Source organism: Corythoichthys intestinalis, chromosome 1 (assembly GCF_030265065.1).
Source record: "Corythoichthys intestinalis isolate RoL2023-P3 chromosome 1, ASM3026506v1, whole genome shotgun sequence".
NCBI lineage: Eukaryota > Metazoa > Chordata > Actinopteri > Syngnathiformes > Syngnathidae > Corythoichthys > Corythoichthys intestinalis.
In genome coordinates this window covers 29,517,868-29,543,076 of record NC_080395.1, presented here as the reverse complement: position 1 = coordinate 29,543,076, position 25,209 = coordinate 29,517,868, and the positions used below count along the sequence as shown (strand labels likewise).

The 25,209-nt window shown below is 39.8% G+C and overlaps 1 protein-coding gene across 4 annotated transcripts in view; it reads right to left on the bottom strand.

The window, feature by feature from the left end:
• The window catches only part of LOC130923581 (SH2 domain-containing adapter protein F-like), a 220,357-nt gene that overhangs the window by 134,962 nt on the left and 60,186 nt on the right, over positions 1-25,209 (bottom strand). The window lies entirely within an intron of this gene.

The window sequence follows — 25,209 nt, the reverse complement described above, 5'->3', positions numbered from 1 at the left end:
CCCCTCATTTTGTAGCCATTTTAAGTTTTGTTATACTGATATAAAAAAAATAATTAATTGGGATTTTATGAGGGAACGACTTTGAATTGTTTTTATGTCGCTGCTTGTGAAGACTCATATATGCCTAAGGGAGGTGCCTGTATTGGGTTTTAGGTCGCTAGCGGCTTTGGTTCTGAAAATATTTGAATTTTAAGCTTTTGAAAATAGGCCCCCTACGGAGCGGCCTCGTGCCATGTTTCCCGTTAACTGATAGTGAAGTCTATGGTATTATGTATTTTGCATGGATACCCTTTAGACCAAAGTTTGGAATGTCTTTACAAAAAAGTCGGGGAAAAAAAAAAAACACAAATGAAAATTAACACGAACACATAGAACTGATCCTGTGATGAATGTTTAGCATAATCGCAGCAAATAAAAACCAATAGAAATGCCAATTATAAGTAAAACAAATGCTGAAAGCCTGTAATGTCTGAAATTAAACTTAAATGTTTGGAATAAGACTTGCACATACAATAAAAAAATTACACTGCAAACATGTTCTCTGACAACAATTTCACGAGGTCCTACGCATTGTACAATAATCTTTGTCTGAATGGTTACGATTTAACGGACATTCAACTGCCCCGATGTTTATTGTATTGGTGATATACGGCTTAGTCGGGTATGTATGGCAGATTAATGTGCAGTGAATAGCAACCTCCAACATAATTGCTTCTTGACACTTGGAAGACACACTCCACTTGCTCTGATAAGGTTGTAATGTGGCGTTGGTTTATTCTCCTAATTAATTTGCTGCCTTAAAACCAAGTGAGACTCCGATTTACATTGAGGCTGAAACAACAATCAATTAGAGGGTGTACACATTGTATATAAAGGGGAAAGGGTAACAGTTGGAATCAAGTTGTGATAACAAGGGCCTGCTTGCCCTAGGAGGAGAGATTAGGACACGTGTCTGAGAAAGTGAAGGTCATCCTTGGGTAAATGTCACAAATAAATTGGCTGCTGGATAGAGTGAGGAGTTGTTTTATAAGACAACAAAGTGTCCTGTAAGGGGCTTAGTGTATGGTCTATGGAAATGAAAGCAGGATTCCCGGGTGGCTGCCTCCAGGGTAGAATAATGGAAAGCGTGTGTGCACTGAGGCAAACATGCAGTACACACACTCAGTAAAAAAGAAAGGAAGTCAATCTTAGAAATGAGGCTTGGAGGCAAAAAAATGGCCGGTGAGGATTCAGTGAAAACAAAATCAAGTGGAAGAAATGTCAACAGGATGCTGTCTGTCCAGACATACATGCACATAAAATAGAATTTTCATTTAGCACATAACCAAGAGATGCAGTTTTCTGCGCTTTGATACAGCACCACAAAAGCAAATAATGGTCTATATGCATCAAGACCACAATGGTATTCATATTAAAATCATACAGCTCAAGAGTCATAATATTGTCTCATTGGTGTAACACACACATTCAAGCGGCAATACAGTCATTTTCCAATATTTTAAACTGGTTCGTGCATAAAATAGGTCAAAATGAGAGCGGGTTATCTTTGTAGCTTTTTATTTGATTGCAGTCCTCCGGTAGGTTTTAAAGTTGGTCACGGTATATTGTTACACCATGCCATATTATGCAAGTACCTGCCCTCTTCATTCTGGTCTCACTAATAGAAAAGCGGTCTGGAGGTTGCCACTTACTGGTTCTAAAATGTGCCTTATCAATCCTACAGTATATTGTATTATCTAGCATTACGTAAATCTCTATATAGTATAGCAGTGGTCCCCAACCACCGGGCCGGGGACCAGTACCGGTCCGTGAAGCATTTGCTACCGGGCAGCAGAGATATTAATTAATTTATTAACGACTGCCATCTGGCCTGTGGCTCTTGACACATCAATATCCCTGTCTACTCTATAGACTAATCCGAGTAAAGATTTGTATAGGTTGCCATCTAATAGTGGGCCGCAATTACTATGGTGTTTGCACACCAATAGCAGCCCAGTGCCAGTTCATGTAAACAGTAACTTTAGCTGCTGTTGGCTGTGTGCTGCGGGCGGCGACATCTTTAGACAGCTTTTTTACGGGGAAAAGGCCATCCGCTGAGCCAGAAGAGGAGCCTACAACCAAGTCCATTCTGCATAATGTGTGGCTAAAAGCTAGCAAATGAGGCAACAAAAGCGAATGCACTGAGAGCATCATACCTCATGCCGAACTGTATTGCTAAAGCTAAGAAACCTTTCACGATTGAAAAAAAACTCATTATGCCTGTGACCAAGGATATTTGCCGACAAGCTTTAGGAGAGGAAGGTGTTAAAAAAAGGTTGATTCAGTGTATGGTGAGTGATTTTCCCTGCACTTAATATTCGTTTTTAGCCATTTACGGTCTGTGGAAAAAAGGCCCACATTACACCGTCCCTGCACTTAATATTCGTTTTTAGCCATTGCCGGTCTGTGGAAAAAAGGCCCACATTACACCGGCACTTGGTACAAAAAAATGTTGGGGGCCACTGTTGTACAGTATGTGCATTTGCTGTGGATAATTACAATTCTTTTAAATAAGTATGTTCTAAGTTGTTCAAACTCCAAAACTAGAATACAACTTTTACAATAGCAATAACATTCAGAAGATCAAAGATAAAACACTTTAAAAATGCTAGCGCTAACTTTGAATCCAGTAAACATGCCGCCTCATGTTTTTTGCTGCTGGTACCTCCTCGAGAAATGGTCTGTTTACAAATATTACACGATGTGCTTTTACTACCATTGGTTTATCAAGAGAAGTAGTCCAACACAGTGGACATGTTTGCCTAGTTGTTTGATGTACAGCTGCCAAGAAAGTTCATACAGATCATGATCATACAGAAAACACATGGAAATAATACTGGATAAAATCCAATCTTGTGACTTAATCAAGATTCTGTCCAATAATCCAAAAATAGCTGTTTCACGTACCAATACCGATAAACAGCATCTGATTGGGATAACAAAACAACTTACGTCATATTTATATTATATTAGCTTACTTCAGGCATGAAAATGGGTCAGGGGTTAAAAAGGTGAGTAGGGTGTGGAGGAAATATGTTCCGGCGTTCTGCCAAAATGTCCTCCGTCGGCAAAACGTCTTACATGAGGCGAATTTGAAAATTTAAATTTTTCACATAAGGCTTATTATTCGAGTTAGCGGGGGTTTAATTAGTTGAAGGAGTTGATTTCAACCACCATTGACTCGCGCTAGCTTAGCCACTCCGGAGCCCTGACACTAACAAATAACATTCAAACTGCAAAGAATTTGTTCAAATCAACTCCAACAACTAATTAAACCCCAGCTAACTCAAAGATTAAGCCTAATGTAAAAAATTCTGAACTTCCCCTTTAAAATCACGACCATTGAATATGGCCATTAAAATCTTGTCTATAAAAGTTTTAGAGCAATAAAACAAACAAGAAAAATGAATGAAATGAACAAGAATCGTTGAAAGTATTTCATAATGGGTCCAAATTATTTTTCGAACAGATCATGTTACTATAGCACAGGGGTGGGCAAACTATTCCACAAAGGGCCGCTGTGGGTGCGGGTTTTTGCTGCAACCCAAGAGGACCATCAAGAGGACACCTTTTCACCAATCTGGTGTGTTATGAGTGCAATCAGTTGATTGCTGTCAGGTGCTTCTTATTTCCATTGAAACCTAGTTGGTTAAAAGCTCTGTGCTGGATCAGTTGGAACAAAGACCAGGACCCACTGCGGCCCTCGAGGACCGGTTTGCCCACCCCTGCTATAGCACCTTAGAGACAGCCGTTTGCTTTGCTTAGCCAAAACTACAGCTGAGGAGGCAAGATGGATATTTAGAATTTCTTTAAACCTAAGCTTTCAAAACATTCAACAACAACTGAGCTTGAACCGAGTATTGAGCACGAGCAGTATTTAAAAGTCCTGGCTGTCTTGTTACCTGTTGTGCTGTAATTCCAAGTGGTGCTTGAATTGGATGCTTTTAGCGGTCGACAGTCTTTTTGACCCAGCGCAAAATTCGCAGCTCACAGAGATATTTTTGTCATCTTTACTGGACAAAAATGTGAAGTACTGGCTGTGTTTCCATTGTGCAAATGCAGCTGTTTGTAGTATATCTCCCGCCTATTTCATTGTATCCTGGAAAGGTAGCAAGGCTATTTTGTTTTGGCCGCAAACTCCCAGCGCTCATGGCTCAAGCATCATGGTAATACACGTGACCCGTTTTTTTTCCATCCCCGATTAGAAAATGTGACATGTGATGTCACTCCCATGACTACAGTATTCTTCTTTCTACATACATAATGGGGCAATAACAAAATAGTAACGCACAGGCATCAAGGAAAGTTACTTTAATAAGATTACTGATTTAGAAAATGAACGCGTTACATTGCTCTTTACTGAAAGTAATCAGATTACAGTTACACATTACTCACATAACGCGTTACTGACAACACTGCTTTTATATTACCGTTAAATACACAAGCTTGACGCTAACTTAACGGGAGCTATTTTTTCACCGGAGATTTGGCTAGCTGTCATACCGCAAAATATGAAAACGACTGAAACCATTACTCACCAATTTCAATATGCTGGCAAATGCAGTCATCTAAAAAAAAATTGAGATTGAGACCTCTCCTCGTCTAGAGAACGTGAATTTGTGCTTAGGACAAGATCATCTGTCGCAATTAGCGATCTTTGACGCTCTCTTTTTTTCCCCCCTGCATTCAAACTTGTTTCTCTCTCAGCGGCTGTGATTAACTTCAATGAAGTTGCTCTCCTAGCTAAGCTCTCCTAGCTAAGCCTTGCCTATCATTCGTCTTTGTAAGTTTTTAGTAACTTTGTGTATTGAATTTGAAAGGAAAATGTGTGTTTTGTTTTTGGCGAACTTTTTCATGAAGCTAAACTGTTGAAGCTACTCACACGTTGAAAATACGATTGTACAACGTTTTAAATGTATTCATTTGGTATATTTCAGTTACCACGATTTGAGGGCTCAATAAATTGAAGAAAAGTACGCGTTGTGTTTGGAGTGTTTGTTTTTGGGTTTGCTGGAATAGCGTCACTGACACACGCAGCATCAAACAGGGGAAGGGGTAAGCGCTGCCGCACCAAGCCACTGCTGGCTGCATTTTTGACACATGAAAAATAACGAATACATACTACTGTATGACGGAAAATTTTAGTGGTTTTGTAACCGCGACATTTTCATAGCATGGTAAACCGTGAAGGTAACCGGCACATGCCTACACCTGACCCCCCCCCAAACCCCCTTAAAAAGTTTCTCCTCGGATCTACACGATTCACGTAGGTCATCCTTTTTTACTTCAAAACGGCGAATTTCGCCGAAAGGTGAGAGATTTTCATGCCTGTTACTTAGAAAAAAAAACTGTATTCATTATAACTACCTACATGTGCTATATAGGCTAGGGTCATACCGCAGGTCTTAATCCACAATTCCAATTTTTATATCATACATACATTTTTCACACTGCATTTGTTAAATGAGCCCTTTCAAGTATCACGCATGTGCACTAATTCGCAGTCAAAGACGAGCTGAGCAAACTGACCCACATACGCAGGAGCATCAAAACAAATGACTACACATGGCGCACACACACATACATACACACACACGCACACATACACACACGAACAGTTTGCCCCGACTCCCTGCCGTGTTAGCAATCTTGAAATATTGCTCATTTGGAGCAGAGAGAAAACAAAGCATTCTCATGCTTATCCTCAGCTCATTTTATTTCTTATGACAGTTGTCAAGCCCGCTCCTTCCCCAAAGGCCACGTTCAAACTAGGAGCTAACGCTAATGGACAGCTGCACCGCTACCGTAGTGCCCTTTCTCTCTCTTTCTGACGTAATTGCTGCATGAATTCCGATTCGGGAGACTTGACAGTTCAGACCGCCACCACATTCTGGAAAAATGTGGCTCAAATCGGATTTAAACCACATACGAAAGTGACCCAGATTGGATTTGAAATGGTCCACTTCTATTCGACTTGTCACATTCACACCGTTAAGTTAATGCCTCACTCGAGTCGGAAAAACACGAAGAAATCGGATTTGTGCGTTAAAACCTCTGGTATGAACCTAGTTATAGTCTATGCAGTTTTTCTGGACACATTTTCAGGGACAGAAGTTCATTTTGTTAGAACGCACCAACTTTTGTTCATTCATTGTATTATGTTGTTGCAAAGGGGAAAGGAGTTCTAGTTTTAAATCAGCCAAACAGGTATGATGTACTGTAAAAAGCTGTTTTAGTATAAGTTTAGGTATTGGTATGGTACAGTATAGTAGAGAATACATTACAAATTTTTAAATAAAATACTTTTTACATCTAAAAAAGTGTTTTGTGTGTCGAATCACGGGTCAAATGGGTCAAGAATTAAATTTGACGGGTTTTCAGTCTATTATACTTTCTTCAGAATTTCACCTTGAATACTTTTGAGGTCAAAATGGCATCAAAAGTTTTTAGATTAAAAAAAAAAAAAAGATTTGCTAGATCAGAAAAAATGCTCATTAGCACCCCTGGTGTTAATACTTTGTACAACCCCCTTTTGCCAACAAAACAAGGTCTGGGGACTGAGATGGCCATGGGAGGAGCTTGATTTTGTGTCTGGTGAACCATTTCTGTGTAGATTTGGCCATATGTTTAGGGTCATTGTCTTGCTGAAAGACCCAGTGACGACCCATCTTCAGCTTTCGGGCAGAGGGCAACAGATTTTGATTTAAAATGTCCTGGTATTTCAAAGCATTCATGATGCCATGCACCCTAACAAGGTTCCCGGGGCCTTTGGAAGTGAAACAGCCCCACAGCATCACTGACCCACCCCCATACTTCACAGTGAGTATGAAGTACTTTTCAGCATGCACATCTTTCGTGGCACGCCAGACCCACTTAGAGTGTTTGTTGCCAAAAAGCTCAATCTTGGTCTCATCTGACCAAAGCACACAGTCCCAGTTGAAGCCTGGGACCGTGTGTATTTTTGTGTGAGACCAAGATTGAGAAATGGTTCACCAGACACAAAATCAAGCTCCTCCCATGGCCATCTCAGTCCCCAGACCTTGTTTTGTTGGCAAAAGGGGGTTGTACAAAGTATTAACACCAGGGGTGCTAATAACTGTGACACACATTATTTGATGTCAAATAATTTTTCTTTATGTGGGATTTTTTTCCCAACTGAATGGATGCACTTGTATTGAAGGTTGGATTTTTCTTTTTTTCCAATTAAGGTCCCATATTTTTTGAATTAAAAAAAATATATATTAGAAGCTAAAAAACACATCTTTTTCAGGGGTGCCAATAATTATGGAGGGCACTGTATTAACACAGTGAATTGAATGGAATCAAACCAACATTGCACATTAAGTTAGAAGAGTAAGTATTCAAAATAGGCCCAAATAGGTGACACCAATCTTATGAAACTTTTTGGCCAATAATGTTTTTGAGGATTCATTCAAAAGAACAGAACAATCCAACCAAGCTTATTGAATTTTGACAGGTGAGGAAAAAATAAGAATGTATTGTACAAATAATATATCATGTAATTGTCAACATCTTAGCAGCTGTATGGAAGGCGTTACTAACCATGTATCGCTTTATCACTTAGCTGTCAACTATCATATGACCTGCACACATATACACACAGTGGCATTGTAGGAGCAAGGCAGAGAGGAAGCTCGCATCATGTCCAGCACATTCCTGTTGGCCTATATAGTATCTTACCGTGGTAGGCAGTGCCCAACCAAGGTTGGATGAATGGAATGGCCAGACTCCATGCTCTACAGCTGGGTGGCTGAGGGGAAGGAAGCGGTGTAAGGGAAGGTGGGCAGGCATTTTGGCACAGGTCACGGTGGGCTTGAGTCATTCATTTTAAAAGAAAAGATTAATGACACCTCTGTACCCCGTCTGGGGATGTAGCGGTTTTGCGTTGGCTATAGCATGCGTTGATATGAAATATACAAGATAGAGGTTTACACAGCTGCCGCACTTCACACATAGACGCATTCCTGCGGGTCATCGGATATGTCAAGTATCCATTCGCCTTCAAGTGCCCGCAAGTCGTAGCTTGCGTCTTGCCGTCGCAGGCTGTTACTTGACTTGAGGTTGATTGTAGAGAGTGAATTATCAGCGAAGGAGCAGATGGCTGGCTCGAATACATCGCAAGTGTGTGTGTAAGAGTGTGTGAGTCCACGCTAGGGTTAGGAGAGGCCATCGGGCTTGTTGACAGTGCAGTGTGACAAAGCTCTCTTTTTGGCGTGAGGGGTGTGCAAGTGGACGCCTTACACGCTACAGCTGTTGAGGTACACGACAGCAACAGATGGAAACTCACAAGTGGGGGTAATGGTACGCCGCAAAACCACAGTTCGATGTGCACCTTGGCTTTATAGTCATGTTAACATTAGATATAGTGAAGGGAACAAAATGCATAACAAAACTGCTTTTCTTTTCTGTATACATCCTTATACGGGTATGAGGTTTGCTCTGCACTAGCAAGAACAACTACAATGATTAGAATTCTGTGCGACTTTTTGTCTTCTTAACCTCAGCTGTCAAAGAGGACATTCTTAAGCAACTACACAGCATTTGCCAGGAACATAATTGAATCTAGTCTCCACTGAAAGCTACTGCGTTCGCATTAATCCAACACTTGATACTCGACAAGATGGCAGCACAAAAACAAAAATTATTAGAGAGACGTATTCAAGAAGTGTGGGTATTGTCTGGAAATAGAAATCTCAGCCTGTGATACCTGCGTCTGACTGTTTTCTGTGAAATGCGGGGGAAGTGTGCTGCACAGCTTCTGAGTGTTGTTGCGGCATGATGTAACCAAAGAAAGCTTGTTGACAGCAAGATATTTCATAATCTTGAAATGAAAGGAGACTCTTTTTTTTTTCTTGTTATTAACCCCAAGGATTTCAAGTCCTGGTATACTGGTATATATCTTATTCTTTTACTGAGATTAACCTTTTTAAGGGCCCGAACTCATGCAATTGGGTGACTGTAAAGCCCGCCCAATATACTGCTTGACTTTAAGTCCAGCTTCTATTATTATTATTTTCAACTCATAGAAGTAAAGCCCAGGTTATAGAGATATAAAGACATAATCAATTTCACTCTTAAGCAGCAGTTAGTACCTATTACTCAAACTGGTACATCACCAAACACAAATACTTGAGGCAAGGTAATTATTTCTCAGTTACACTTTCATTTTTCAATGTCACCACTAAAGACAGAACTACTTGACAAATGATCTGGGATAATGACGCACTGGTTTCACATCACTAGGACTAGTCTGTCAGATCATTGTATAATAATTGCCAGTCAGGGGCTGCTATTATTATGAAGATGTAACATGAATGACCAGCTTGTTTCTAGCTAAGCCTGCAACTGTAGACAAAAGGCAGGCTGAAGCAGTCCAATGTGTCATAAAGTCAATACTGTAATACACGTTTGATTATTATAAAAATATCTGTCGCCTGAGATTAAACAGGACAAGTAGTTATGTCTTATGTTATGTTACGTTTTATGTTTTGTTGCATTTACATTTTACGTTATTTTTTACATTACGTTATGTTTTATAATACATTTTATGTTACGCTTTATGTTTTATGTTATCTTTTATGTTATGTTACGTTTTACGTTGTGTTACGTAAAACGTAACACAAAACGTAACATAACTTTTATGTTATGTTTTATTAAATTAAAGCCCACAACATGCTGCCTTGACATCCTTCCTCCAAACTTTTTCAAAACTGTTTTTCATTGCATAGCCTCAGACGTACTTCAGATTGTAAATACTTCTCTCCAAACAGGAGAGTTTCCATAGACTCTAAAAACTCCAGTAATATAACCTCTTCTAAAAAACCTAATCTGGATGCCCAACCATTAGTAATTATAGGCCTATATCAAATCTGACATTCCTGGGGAAAATTATCGAGAGAGTTGTGTTCGAACAGATCCAGGTTTTTATGGTGCAAAACAATCTTTTTAACTCATTTCAGTCTGGAATTTGGCCACAACACAGCACCAACACCATGCTTATCAAAGTCCTAAATGATATTCATCGGAATACCGATGCAGGCAAATCATCTGTTCTGCTACTATTGGATCTCAGCGCCGCATTCGACACAGTTGATCACAACATACTACTCAGCAGATTGGAACAGTGGGTAGGGCTTACTGACACTGTTCTTCAGTGGTTCACATCCTATTTACATGATGGGATTTCTTTGTGTCACTCGGAAACCGTCAGTCAGAACGAACCAAATTCACGTGTGGAGTCCCTCAAGGGTCAATTCTTGGACCACTCTTATTTAACATCTATATGCTTCCCCTAGGTCAGATTATGGAACAGTATGACATCTCCTATCACACCTATGCAGATGACACACAACTACATTTCTGTGTCCCCACATTATTAGAGTCCCTTATTCTCCCCGAGTAAATGCATTCATCATATCAATGAATGGATGTGCCATAATTCTCCAGTTAAATGTGGAGAAGACAGAAGTGATCATTTTTGGGCCAAAAAGGTCAAAGATAAACAGGCACCTTAGCACAATGTCACTTACAGCTACAAATCAAGTCAGAAACCTTGGCGTAATTATTGACTCAGACCTAAAATTTGATAGCCATCTAAAGTCCATCACTAAATCTGCTTATTACCACCTAAAAATATAGCCAGAACTAAAGGGGTTCTGACTCAACAAGACATGGAAAAACTTATGCATTCATTCATTTTCAGCAGATTGGACTATTGCAATGGTATATTTACAGGTCTTGATAAAAAATCAGTCAGGAAGCTGCAGCCAGTGCAGAGTGCTGCAGCCAGAGTCCTGACAAATACAAGGAAACTGGACAACATTACACCGGTTTTGAAATTGTTACACTGGCTTCCAGTGAGACAAAGGATAGACTATAAAATACTACTGCTACTAAAAAAAAAAAAAAAAAAAAAAAAATACTACTACTCATCTACAAAACACTTAATGGCCTTGGACCAAAATACATGCTTGATTTGTTAGATTCCTATGACACATCTAGACCCCTAAGGTCGTCTGGAACCAGTCTCCTGTATGTTTCAAGAACAAGAACCAAGCAGGGTGAGGCAGCATTTAGTTATTATGCTCCTCACCTCTGGAACAAGTTACCTGTACGCCTGAAGTATGCTCAAACTGTTAGTTCCTTTAAATCAGGGCTAAAAACGCTTTTGTTTAGTACTGCATATCCATAACGGTCTACGATATATTTCATTCTATTTGCTTTCTATTCTCATCTCCATTGCTGATTTCAATTATTAGCAGTAGAAGTAGTATTTGTTGTTTTATTCTATTCGTGATTAAATGTGATTTTTATGTATAATTTTATTTCCTATTTCGACTGTCTTTTTTTTTTTACCGTTCTGTTGATTTTAATGTGATTTGTATGATCTTCATGTGATGTAAAGCACTTTGAATTGCCTTGTGTTGAATTGTGCTATATAAATAAATTTGCCTTGCCTTGCCTTTATGTTACGCTTTATGCTACGCGTTATGTGATGTCATTTTACACAGTTCAGAGGTTGAGTGTTCGAATCAACCTTCCTGCGTGGAATTTGCATCTTCTTTTCAGACTTGTGTAGGGTTTCTACAGGTACTCAAATATCAAGATCAGAAAGGTAACACCCTTCCCTCACTTTAAACCAAGAAAAACTCTTGAATTGATTGTTGATTACATCTTGAAGCAACTAAGCGAAATGGAGTGAACTACTTGAGCTCTGATGATGCAGTCTCAACTTGTGTAAAGAAGGACAACATGACATCAGCAATGACAAGTTGAGCTCTATCCATGGAGAAGAATCCGGGACATTCCTGAGTTTATGGTATTCCTGGAATTGGATCTGTTAAGCTAACAAGAAGCTTTTCCTGAGTACCACACGCAACTAACTCCATGGCTAACAATGACTCGACCTCCTGGCACTGGATGCACCACATCATCGGGAGTGTTCCTGTAGACATTTCCAAGCAGCTTACACACTAACATGAGTCAACCATTGTGGAACACATGAGCGTGTCTTCCCCCTCCCCTTTGGACGATAACCTGCAGCATGAGGACAAACCAATATTGACACAGTGTGAATGGATAAAATATTTCACACCTCCTGTGCGACTTACTTCGAATACCCTAACCAGACAACAGGTGGCAAAAGTACTCATACTCTGAACTCAAGTAGAAGTACAGAATAAAATAAATTTCCGGTAATCATACAAAAAAACTAATGCGTCAAAACTAAATACTCACTTTCAGGTATGTACCTGAAAACACTTAAATACAGTAATGAAGTAAAGTGGTACCTCGAAATATGATCTTATCGACATACCATCCTTTTGACAGCTGACGTAAAATTTGAGAATATGACGATTTATGACTGTGTCGTAATTTCATTGTTTTCCTGCAAAACGGACGCACGGTGGATTTTGTTGTAAGAGAAATAAACATGGGTTCCAAGAAGGTTAATGCAGGTGAAAAAAGGAAAAAGGTGACGTTTAGGATTAAAATTAAGAACGGAATGATAAAAAAATTTAAGCGAGGTGTGCACGTCAGTGAAGATGCTTGACAATCCAATCAGAATATGTCTACGATCTCGATGGTCCTCCTCAGTTTTCCGTTAGCCAGTCTTTATAAGTTAAGGTGAAAATTATTATTATTGTAACTTCAGCAAGGAAGTCGCCAGCTTTGTCAGGTTTTTAATCATTTATTTCAGAACTTGTGCAAAACGACACCGCAACTGTCCGCCGTTGTCGACACCAAAAACAACAGAACATGAAAAGCGAAAGAAAAATCTCTAACGCACCTCTCTTACTCTGTCGTCAGTCACATGGTGCGTTCAGGAACAGCATGCAAAACACAACTGCTTCATTAGAACCCGATTCGTTGCATATTATCATTATTATATTGTCATTCCGATTAGTATTTATCACTTATTTGTTTTGCTATGTGCAATTGCTATTTGTAATCGTACCAGCAATGTTTATTAAAGATTTAGCGTAGGTTTTTGGGCTGTGGAACATAGTCATCGAAGGATAATGTACAATACAGGTAAAACTTTCGACACACCTCATTCAATGCAACACAAATTGAAGGTCCCAACCCCATTGATAAAGCAATAAATTCCACCATTTAACCCTGAAAAGGCATAGTAAAGACTCCCTCTTGAAACTCATCCAGAGAATGGCAAGAGTGCAAAAAAGTAATCAGAGCAAAGGGTGGCTAATTTGAAAACATAAGAATATCATACGTTTTTAGTTATTCCACCTTTTTTGCCAAGTACATAATTCCACACATATACAATCATAGTTTTATTATCTTCAGTGAGAATTTACAATGTAAATAGTCATGAAAATAAAGAAAATGGCCAAATGAGAAGGTGTGTCCAAACTCTTAGGCTGTACTGTATTCTTATGGGAAAATCCCGCTCGACATACCACCATTTTGACGTACAAACCAGGTACTGGAACGAATTGAAATCTTATGAAGAGTTACCACTGTACTGTGTTATCTACGGACTGTATATGTATTTAGACACTTTCAGGGCCAAAAGAAGTCGGACTGGACAACAAAGCAAATTCGCAGGAGTTGCTTGCACAACAGGACTGTGGTGCACTGTGAGAAATCACTATTTTTTTTTTTACTGTGCCTGACTGATTGAATGAGTGAGTGGAGTGTGTAAAGGGCGTAAATGTGTCCGTGTTCACTGAGAAATGGCCTGACGCAAGCCTACCTCGCTGCACTAACGCCGCCCCATGTACTTGTCAGGGTAACAAGTCTTGACAGCTTCTACAATGTCAGTGGGAATGGACTATAATGGCATACCTCCGCAAGGGTGAAACAACCTATAAACTTTAAAAGGGCCAGCTACCTGTTGCATATCTGTTACTCTCTGAGCTGGCTGTTAAGTGCTATTTCAAGTCTGGCCCCAGCAAAATGGAAAATTAAATCTTTTTAAGCTAATAGTTAACATGCTTACAATTGTTGCTCACCAGCATATGCTGTTTCTGTTTGTTTTTGTAGTTAAATGCACCAATACTTGTGTCAATACTGCAGACCTGTGACACGAAAAAGTGACATGACGCTCGCGATACGAATATTTCATTAGCCTTCATGTCCGAGTCATATCAGTAGTGTGGGGATACAGTAGTTTCAAGTAAAAACAGATGACAGAACAGAACACCTTTAACCATCTGTAAAACAATATTATTGTAGTTTGTGTTTTATATTATGTTACATTACTTGAATTAAAATAAAAATACTCATCAAGACTCAAAGATGTCATATGTAGGAAATTGTGTACCCCACTGACAGTTGTCAGGCTAACATTTAAAGATAGTAACAAAAGCGCAAAAAAAAAAAAAAAAAAAAAAACACCAAGGTTGAGAGATAAGGATTTTAAATCTAGCCCTGTATTATTGAGAATGAATACAATGCTAACAGATATACTCATAAATACCGCATTACAGTACGAAATCTAAAATCTGCTTTTGCGTAACTGCAACTCATAAACTAATGGAGATGAAACCCAACCTCTCTCGTGACACTTATAACCCAAAAGTGGTGTCTCTTCCGGCAGCTCCACCTGTGATTAGTTAGTTGCTGTGGTATTTCAGGAACGATCATACTGACAGCTGAAGATGTATCTGTGTCACCGGAGATCACAACTGTGTATGTGTGCTTGCAAAAGTGTTTTTTTTTTTTTTTACATTATTTAACTACTTAGTAGGGGAAAATTGTCAATAAATGTCTACGGAGGACTTGGATACGTATGTAAATATGCTTACAAAAATGATCTGGAGTACAGGAGGTGCACAAGAAGATCTAGAAGCATTTTACATCACATATCTCTTAGTTGCGTTGTATTTCAAATCATGCTTAATCAAATGCTAACGGTCAAATAGTTGGCTTGCTTAAATACAAGGCATTATTCCCTTGAACTGTAATACAGTGGTACCTCAACATACGAACGCATCGACACACGATTCTTTTGACATACGATGTAAAATTTGACTTGTCATCTGTTTCAACATATGACGACATGCTCGAAATAAGACAATTTACAACTGCCTCGCAATTTCATTGTTTCCCCGCAAGATGGCAGCACGTCAGATTTTTTGGTGAGCGAAATCATCATGGGTCCCAAGAAGGTTAGTGCAGGTGGTAGTAGTGGTGAAAAAGGAAGAAGGTGACGCTGACCATTGGAATGAAAAAAGAAATCATTAAAAAATATGAGCGTGGTATGCGTGAGTGAACTGGCTAGACAACAACCGTATTCTCCTTGACCTCCAAACCAGCTGTCTCCTCAGACCTCCACTCGCCAGTAAGTTAAGGTGACAATAAAAGCTCTTCAATTTTTTTATTTATTCACAATTTTTTTTTTTACATACGTCTAATTTAATGCATTTGTTAAATTAAAGCAACACTAGGTAACTTTTCAACCTTTATAAAGTATTTCCATAACATTAGTGATATAATGTCGACTGACAACTAGTTGAATGAAACCTCTTTTATATCTTGAGGGGGGTCTGTATCGCCTTCACCAGCACTAATTAACTTTGACGAGGGTGGCAGGAACCCTGCCAGACAAAAAAAAAAAAAAAAACTACAAATAAGCAGACTTCTTTACGGCATACGTCTCTTCCCTCTTTCCCTATTCATTATTAAGACAGAAGTCGATGTGAACGCTTTTGCGCGAATTCAGTAAAGATGGCAGAGCAACAGAAAAGACCAAAAGTTTTGTCTGAGGAGGAAAAAAGGCAGGCTACCAGGAAATACAGAATATCATTAGCCTGTCTTCCAATTGCTAGCGTGACGCCCGCCCCCAAATGAACTCTTCAGCGCTGACGAGTTTGGGTGGGGTATGGTGGTTAGCCATACTAAGCAACACGGTTGCTAACTGTCATATGCTATTGTTTAGCCACAACTGGATTCATTACCTTATTGCTATTCATCCTTCACAGAGCCGCTGGAAAGAGAAATGTTGTTTAATCTATCTGCAGGCGGCAGGGAGATTGATTTTTGATTGACTTATGATTTTTCGACACTGTGCGGGTGTGCGTCGTTCCTTATGGGAAACGCAGCGTGTGCCCTCATGGGAAATGCAGTCTTCCTTAAAGAGCATATGACACGAGTAAAAAAGTCTTAAATGGCATTATTATGTGAATTAGAATCATATTTTGAGACTATTCGACTATATACAACAATTTAGCAAAGCACAGATGACGAGAAATTAGTCTTTTAATCTGCCGGTTAGCCACGCCTACCATTATAGGGCTTTAGCGTCCCCAACAGGTGGATGACGTCAGCGATAGACTGGGCTCATCGGTTTTACTATTCAGCCCATTGAGGGGGAATTATTCAGAACGAGAAAAATGTGACGAAGGGAGCTGCAAAATGTCATTGTTTCAGTCTCTCTACTCCAATATTTTTACAGCATATTCTTTTTATCCAAGTATTTTTTCCCAATAGCTATATAAATGGCTTGAGAAGGACCAGTCAGCCCGTCAAGGGGGAACTATTCACAAGGATGAAAACGCGACGAAGAGAGCGGCAAAATGTCAGTGTTTCTGTCTCTTTACTTTAATATTTTTACAGGATATTCTTTTTATCCAAGTATTTTCCCCAATTGCTAAATAAATGGCATGGTCATGACAAATAACAGTCTTGTGCTGAATGGAATATGAAATAATAAAAATGCATTCATTCAGGACGACATGGCAAAATTACTCCATAATGGTCAAAACTGTCGACTTCACCTTTACTGTCGCACCTCCCGAACGATATTTTATGACACCTAAATCAGACATATGTCATTTCCCTTCCCCGGCTGAGAGAGAATGTAAACAGACCAGAAGGCGTGACAGCTAGCCGACATGCTAACCCGGACCGAGTGATGTTTCAAAGTCTTCGAAGCGGAAAATCACACATAACTAGCCTGGATTATTTGACATGACGACCCGGTTGTCGATTGTGTTCGCGGATCGGCAAACCGCCCGGCGGAGAGCAATTTACAGTTCGTTCCCGGAGGAGGGTGGCTGGAGTTGTTGTGCAGCTAACGTGCTGCTGCTAATGAGCATTAGGAGAGCTTTTTACATGCCTATCAATGATCAAACGTAATTAGTCCTTTATTTAAAGGAAGTTTGTAGTGTTTACTTTGTAATCGCTGTATTCGTATTTGACATAATACAAAACAAGATGTTTACTCACTTCCTCGTAAGTCCAATGGTCCCACAGTAAATATCCACGGTGAATGGGAACCTTTTGAAACTCCAAAAAGGCGCATACGCCTCTCCCTCATACAGAATGATTTTTCTGCAGCCATTTGGCTGGCGTGATGCGAAAAATAAACGTATTAATCCGCAAAAGCAGCTGAATCCTTCGTCCTCATACACAACAGTACACTGTAGCGTGAAGAGGACGTCTTCTACCGTACACGTCACAGCGCCCTCCTCCTCAATGCGAGACCGAAGCCGGAAGTCACTCATTTTCATGGCGCGGGATTAAAAAAAACTAAATAAAAATAGCGATCGCTTCCACACACATCCAAGCGGTCCATATCATTCAGGGGCATAAAATACCGCGTGTATTCTGAAATAAACATGCTTTTTCGTGTCACAGGCACTTTAAGGCAAAACGCTACCGCTTTTGTCCACCCGCATCGCTAAAATTGACAAAAAATAAAAAGTTACCAAGTGTTGCTTTAAATAGAACACAGCTGACTGTATCCTCCTCTACCTCCACTTCTAAGTTAAGGTGACAATAAAAACGTTTTTTTTAAATTTACGATTTGTTTATAATTTATTTGTTTTGCTATGTGTACTGTATTTTTCAGACTATAAGTCGCACCGGAGTACAAGTCGCATTTTTGTGGGAAATTTACTTTATAAAATCCAACACATAGAACAGATATGTCATCTTGAAAAGCAATTTAATATCAAAATACAATAGAGAACAACATGCTGAATAAGTGTACAGTATGATGCATGAACAACGAAATGCGAATATACTGTCTTCACCAGGCTACGGCTCAGTCCTGGCTATACAGCGAGCTAAACTCCCAAATGACGATGCTGGAGGTCCGTATAATTTGCTGAATCAATTTCGTCCTCGAAACCAAACTAGTTTGCATCAACGTAAACAAATGATAATTATGTGCCATTACAGCAATGACACAAACTGTTAGCATGCGTTCGCTAGCATTAACACATCGTTCAAACAACCACACAACTGGCTCAAAGTGTCTGATCGCGGGTGGAAAACACACAACAACAAAAGAAAAGATGATACACACAGGCGTTGCCTCTGTAGAGATATTTTACAAGCATAAACAATGAACTTAGGTTTGCAGCAGTGTCTCTCTCGCCCTCGCTCTCTCGCCCACTCGCTCAGAGACGCTGCGTAGCTGTCCGTCTTCTTCTGGCGTGTGAGCGCTGTTCTTCGCATAAACAAGTGCAAGTGCGCCCTCACATGGGCGTGAAAGTGCCACAAACTAAAAGCATGCATTTTAATATATATAACTCAATAATACAATTGAACACACATTGCCAAAGGCAGAACGCGAACGTGGCCATAGCTATTCAGAGTCATTCAGATAACGATAGCATAAAGAATATGCTAACAAGTTTACCAAGCCATCAGCGTCACGCCAAAACACCGAAATAACATGTGAAGTGATATCATAATGTGTTAATAATCTCACACATGAGTCGCTCCTGAGTATAAGCAGCACCCCCAGCCAAACTATGAAAAAAAGCTGCGACTTATGGTCCGAAAAATACGGTAATTGCTATCTGTAATTGTACCTGCAGAATTTATTAAGGATTTATCGTAGATTTTTTTGGGTTGAGGACTGAATTATTCCAATTAAAATGCATTCTTATGGGGAAATCTCTCTCAACATACGACCATTTCAACATACAAACCAGGTTCTAGAACAAATAAAATCCGAAAGTCGAGGTACCACTGTATTTATTTTAGACTTAACCAGCATACTCAGGATGAAATAGCTATTCATGGCACCAGGTATTTTACTACTGTTTTTTTTTTTTTTTTTCGGGGGGGTTTTAACCTTGTTAAATTGCTACTAACAGTTGGTATCCTGACATATAGCAAGATTTTGAAAAGTGCTACAGCAAACTGAAATGGGTTCATGTCATTCCCAACAGTTAGGGTTGCATTTTTGATGAAAATTGATTAAATATTAGCGTTCTATTACTTGAAAAGATTGAATAAAGTATGACAGCAATAATGAGCGCTAAAACTGTTACAGATGATCGATTAGCTTCATGCCCTGGAGTCCGGCTCTGTTTCAAATGGGAATTCATCAAACGCTAGCATGCTAACAATTGGCATGTTATGAAAGAAATCTGGAATTACACGCATTCAAAATAGACATTGTCGTGGCTGACGCGTATAGACATGACAAACACGCCAGGTATGTTGGAAACATGTGTACATGTAAACATGCAGGAAATGTACAGACAGAGTGGAGGGTGTGGATGTTTTGGTATGACTAGATGGACCTCCAGCTCACTTGGAGGGAGGACGGGCTGCCTTTTTTGGGTTGAGGAAGTCATGACATGCCCCTCCAACGAGCCTGTAAATCAAGTCGCCGAGACAGCAGTCTTTGTGTGTTTAAGGTGTGCACATTGTGTAATGAAGGAATCATCATTGCATTTTAAGCAAATCTGCCTTCCACTCCCTTTCCATTTCTCTCTTATATTTTGACAGGGCAATGAAAAGCTGATTTACTGTACTCCCACTCTTCACTCCAGAATTAATTGGAAAAAATATTTTACAACTCTCCATCTTTTTATACACCGTTGAATTTTACGGATCAATTCCACTTTATGAGAGAGTTTATTGATGACATACAGTCGTTATGGTGCTAAATCACAAACTATCCTGGACATGAGCTGAGAATAAGGAATGTGGTGAATGTTTAGCGTTGGCTGTCCATCTGTACCTGTGAAAAATGGCACTGTGGTAGAGATACAGTCAGCGGGACATGATTAAAACTTCATCTATAAGGCAGACGCTTTAAGAAAAACATTTTGAGGATAGGTCAGCCAGTGCCTCTGCCATCTGCTTTATTTCCTCCAATGAAAGAACTTGTTTGGCAATTTGATAGCATTAACAAATACAGTGGGCAAATAAGTATTTAGTCAACCTCCAATTGTGCAAGTTCTCGTACTTGAAAAGATTAGAGAGGCCTGTAATTGTCAACATGGGTAAACCTCAACCATGAGAGACAGAATGTGGGAAAAAAAACTGAAAATCTCATTGCTTGATTTTTAAAGAATTTATTTTTTATTTAAATTGGGGTGGAAAATAAGTATTTGGTCACCTACAAACAAGCAAGATTTCTGGCTGTCAAAGAGGTCTAACTTCTTGTAAAGAGGTCTAACGAGGCTCCACTCGTTACCTGTATTAATGGCACCTGTTTTAACTCATTATCGGTAAAAAGACACCTGTCCACAATCTCAGTCAGTCACACGCCAAACTCCACTATGGCCAAGACCAAAGAGCTGTCGAAGGACATCAGAGACAAAACTGTAGACCTGCACCAGGCTGGGAAGACTGAATCTGCAATAGGTAAAACGCTTGGTGAAAAGAAATCAACTGTGGGAAAAATTATTAGAAAATGGAAGACATACAAGACCACTGATAATCTCCCTCGATCTGGGGCTCCATGCAAGATCTCACCCTGTGGCGTCAAAATGATAACAAAAACGGTGAACAAAAATCCCAGAACCACACGGGGGGACCTAGTGAATGACCTACAGATAGCTGGGACCACAGTAACAAAGGCTACTATCAGTAACACAATGTGCCACCAGGGACTTAAATCCTGCACTGCCAGACGTGTCCCCCTGGTGAAGAAAGTACACGTCCAGGCCCGTCTGCGGTTCGCTAGAGAGCATTTGGATGATCCAGAAGAGGACTGGGAGAATGTGTTATGGTCAAATGAAACCAAAATAGAATTTTTTGGTAGAAACACAGGTTCTCGTGTTTGGAAGAGAAAGAATACTGAATTGCATCGGAAGAACACCATACCCACTGTGAAGCATGGGGGTGGAAACATCATGCTTTGGGGCTGTTTTTCTGCAAAGGGACCAGGACGACTGATCTGTGTAAAGGAATGAATGAATGGGGCCCTGTATCGAGAGATTTTGAGTGAAAATCTCCTTCCATCAGCAAGGGCATTGAAGATGAGACAAGGTCTTTCAGCATGACAATGATCCCAAACACACAGCCAGGGCAACAAAGGAGTGGCTTCATAAGAAGCATTTCAAGGTCCTGAAGTGGCCTAGCCAGTCTCCAGATCTCAACCCCATAGAAAATCTGTGGAGGGAGTTGAAAGTCTGTGTTGCCCAATGACAGCCCCAAAACATCACTGCTCTAGAGGAGATCTGCATGGAGGAATGGGCCAAAATACCAGCAACAGTGTGTGAAAAGCTTGTGAAGAGTTACATAAAACGTTTGGCCTCCGTTATTGCCAACAAAGGGGACATAAAGTATTGAGATGAACTTTTGGTATTGACCAAATACTTATTTTCCACCATGATTTGCAAATAAATTCTTTAAAAATCAAACAATGTGATTTTCTGGGGGGGGGGGGGGGGGGGGGGGGGTTCCACATTCTGTCTCTCATGGTTGAGGTTTACCCATGTTGACAATTACAGGCTTCTCTAATGTTTTCAAGTGGGAGAACTTGCACAATTAGTGGTTGACTAAATACTTATTTGCCCCATTGTACCTAGCTTTGACAACCCGGCACTACTGTTACTGGAGCAAAATAGGTTGGATTGGGTCTATAAATAATAAGCTTCCCTGCTGAGCAGGGGTCGCGTTGACCGAATATTTTCCGTCGTTGACCGTTTTTTTAAAACGGTGACAGAAAAAATTAAAGTCCATCTGTCATTTTGACAGGTTGCAATTCACACCCCAGACCACAGGGTGGCGAGTGAGCATATTAATTAGCTATTGTCTCTCTTGATGCATGACGTCGTTGGCCTTACTCGGAAAAATGTCAAGGCAACTGAGTGTTAGCCTAGCACGGCCAGACTGTTCTCCTTGTATTTGTCAAACACTGAGAGAAAAGTCTGGGACCCAGCCCATTAACGGCCTCTCGAGTAGGTACAAAATCAATCGACAAATCAGATTTGTTTATTTGCGTGACGTGTTCTTCACGAGCAACGTCACTCTTGCGCGCCGAAAGTCATCTCTACATCAACACGGATGGCAAACGGGAGAGCCGAGAATATGTTCCAATCCGCGGTAAATTTAGTTTTAAATGAGCTAAAACACATCGACACGAGTCATTGACAACACTCTGTCTCGCGCTAGCCATGTTGAATAAACTCCGCTCTCCTCATATGTTTACTTCCGCGCGCAAGTCCCTCGTCCTGCCCTCGGCGCTTTGCTATTGGCACGTCTGCCCGTCGCTGATTGGTGCCCTCCGCTGTCTGTTTGCCTCTTGTTAAGCTTGTTCGGACAGAATATTAATTAAAAATGAATGAAAACTAAATACTATTGAATATGTCCTTGTTATCATTTTAAAAATGTAAGTGACGGGTAAAAATAGATTATGACCGGATTTATATGACACTGTTAGTCAAAATGACAGACAACAAAAAAGTCTAGCGCAACCTCTGCTGCTGACTGTGATATATTTCATTTCAAATTTTTATGCTTTTGTTGTGTTAGCGATGTAGAGGTGAAGTATTGGTAGATAAAAGTTTAATAATGTTCATTGCTTTAACTGTAGGAAAGGATATTTACAAAGAAGAAAATAAAAACCTTGTTTTTGAAGGAAGATACAACACTAATTCAATCATTTCAACAACTGCTGCCATTTTAGTTTAGAGACTACAGAAAAGCAAAAATAAAAGCAAATCTAGCTCAATTTAAAACTCATTCAAGTGCTGCCACAAGAAAAGACAAAAAAAAAACAGTGGCACTGATTTTTCTTCTTTACAGCCACCGGTAGCTAAGAGAAGGCTATAAATCTTTCTTTTTCTCTCTCTCCTTATTCAGCCGAGGCAACGACTAGGCCAGGGTCAAACTAGTAAGACAGATGAAAACAAGATATTGTCTGGAGGCCATGAGAGGAAAATTGCTGAGGAGACACAGACACGCGCTTTGTCGAGCTATAGATCTGTGATGGAACTCAATGTCAAAAGTTGAAAAGATGTCAAGTGAGGTATTGTGGAATTTCAGGCACCACTATTTGTAAGCAAACTGCACGTTTCAACTCCTTCCAAAGATGTTCAACAGGTTTTAAATCAAATCAAATTCTATATTTTGATGTTTTGTTCTTAGCCATTGCTATTATTCCAAATCTCTTGTTTACCAATAAAAACGATTCAGAGATACTCGTAGTTTTCCAGGAAAACGGCAGCTATGTTAGATTTAATCATTCATCATATTTGTTTGCAGCTTTTTTGTTTTTTTGTAATTGCTCAACCAAGCCGCAGGATGAATTTTCAGTGTGACAAAGCAGTGTGGGGAAAGTGGTGCAGATGAATTCTAAAGTGAGTACGCAACTACTGTGGTCTCAGGAGAAGGAAAGGAAAATGTCTTCCAGGAAATCCCAGCATGCGGCCGCTTATATGGTGCTTCGGAAAATAACCCTTTTTCAGAAGCAATTTCGACCTTATTCCTCTGTTTTTCACTGTAAATCGCTTAAAGGTGGATATCATATCATCTCCGGCAAGTCGCGGCTTTTGAAAATGTTTCCAAATCCTCGATGACACACATTTGGTTTCCGCTCTGCTGCACCTGTCATGTTAAAGCAGCACTGGGCCATCGGAGGCACTTTGGTGATTCCCAGTGTGGAAGAGGGTGGCAAAATTACACTTCAACAAGAACTGTATAATACGTGTATATTCAAGTGACAGCGCAGGCTTGAATACAAGTAATGATGAGAATGGTGTGACGCAATATGTAAATCAAAAGGTGTATGGAGAAAAGCCCAATGATGCACACACATGAAAAAATGAAAACGATAAACACATGAAAAAATGAAAACGATAAAATGCAGTTATATATATATATTTTTAAATAACAATTCAATAAAATAAACAACAAAATTAAATTGTTACACTACAGATCAGGGAGGGGTCCCCAAAATTTTTCCTGTGAGGGCCACATAACTTTTTCCTTCTCTGATGAGGGGCCGGGGTCAGTTTGTAACAGAAAAGGTGTGACAATTGCAGGAGTGCCAAAATCTAAAGATTTATTGTTTTTTAGAAAGCCACAATCAAATAACCCTTTCTGGGTTCTTCACAGAACAAAAGTAAATAAAATAACAATAATAACAGTACTAATTAAATAGATAATAACCAAATAACCCCCCCCCCAAAAAAATGTTTTTTTCAATTTTTTTTTTTTTTGTTCAGAGGGCCGGACCAAATGTGGAGGCGGGCCGTATTCAGCCCGCGGGCCGTAGTTTGGGGACCCCTGCTATAGATCATTTAGCAATAATAAATGACCTCAAATAACAAAATCAACGATTGAACATAACTAGCAAATGCAATTTCTTGAAAAATTGCAATTGCAGCTTTTGTTTAGCAGGTTGACCCCTTGGAGTCACTTCCTGTTGACTTAAGGACATTTCAGGGTCACTTCTTGTTGATTTAGGGATATTTCAGGGTCGCTTCTTGTTGATTTGGGGATATTTCAGGGTCACTTCTTGTTGATATTGGGTCACTTCGTATTGATTTGGTGACATTATGGTCATTTCATGTTGATATTTTGACGTACATGGCCGTCAATGGCATTGACTTATATGAGCCTCAATGGAATCCAAGTACATTAGCATCAATAGAATCGACATACACTGCATGCCCGCTAATGGCATTGACATACATGCCGTCATTGGCAAGGACGTACATGGCTGTCCATGGCATGGACGCATGGCCGTCAATGGCATCGATTTACTTGAGCACCAGTTGAATGTCAGTGGGCTGTAATGGTTGGTTTTTGGTCAAAAATCACAACCACCCAAGTTTTTCTCCCATTGATGAAGGGGAAAATTTGGCCATTAGAAATGAATGGAATGACGTACGTAGCAATGGCATCCCATTAGAAACGAAGGGGACCGTTTTTGGCTAATTTTGGGGGAACTGTAGGTTTTTGGAAAATTATGGATACAACTTT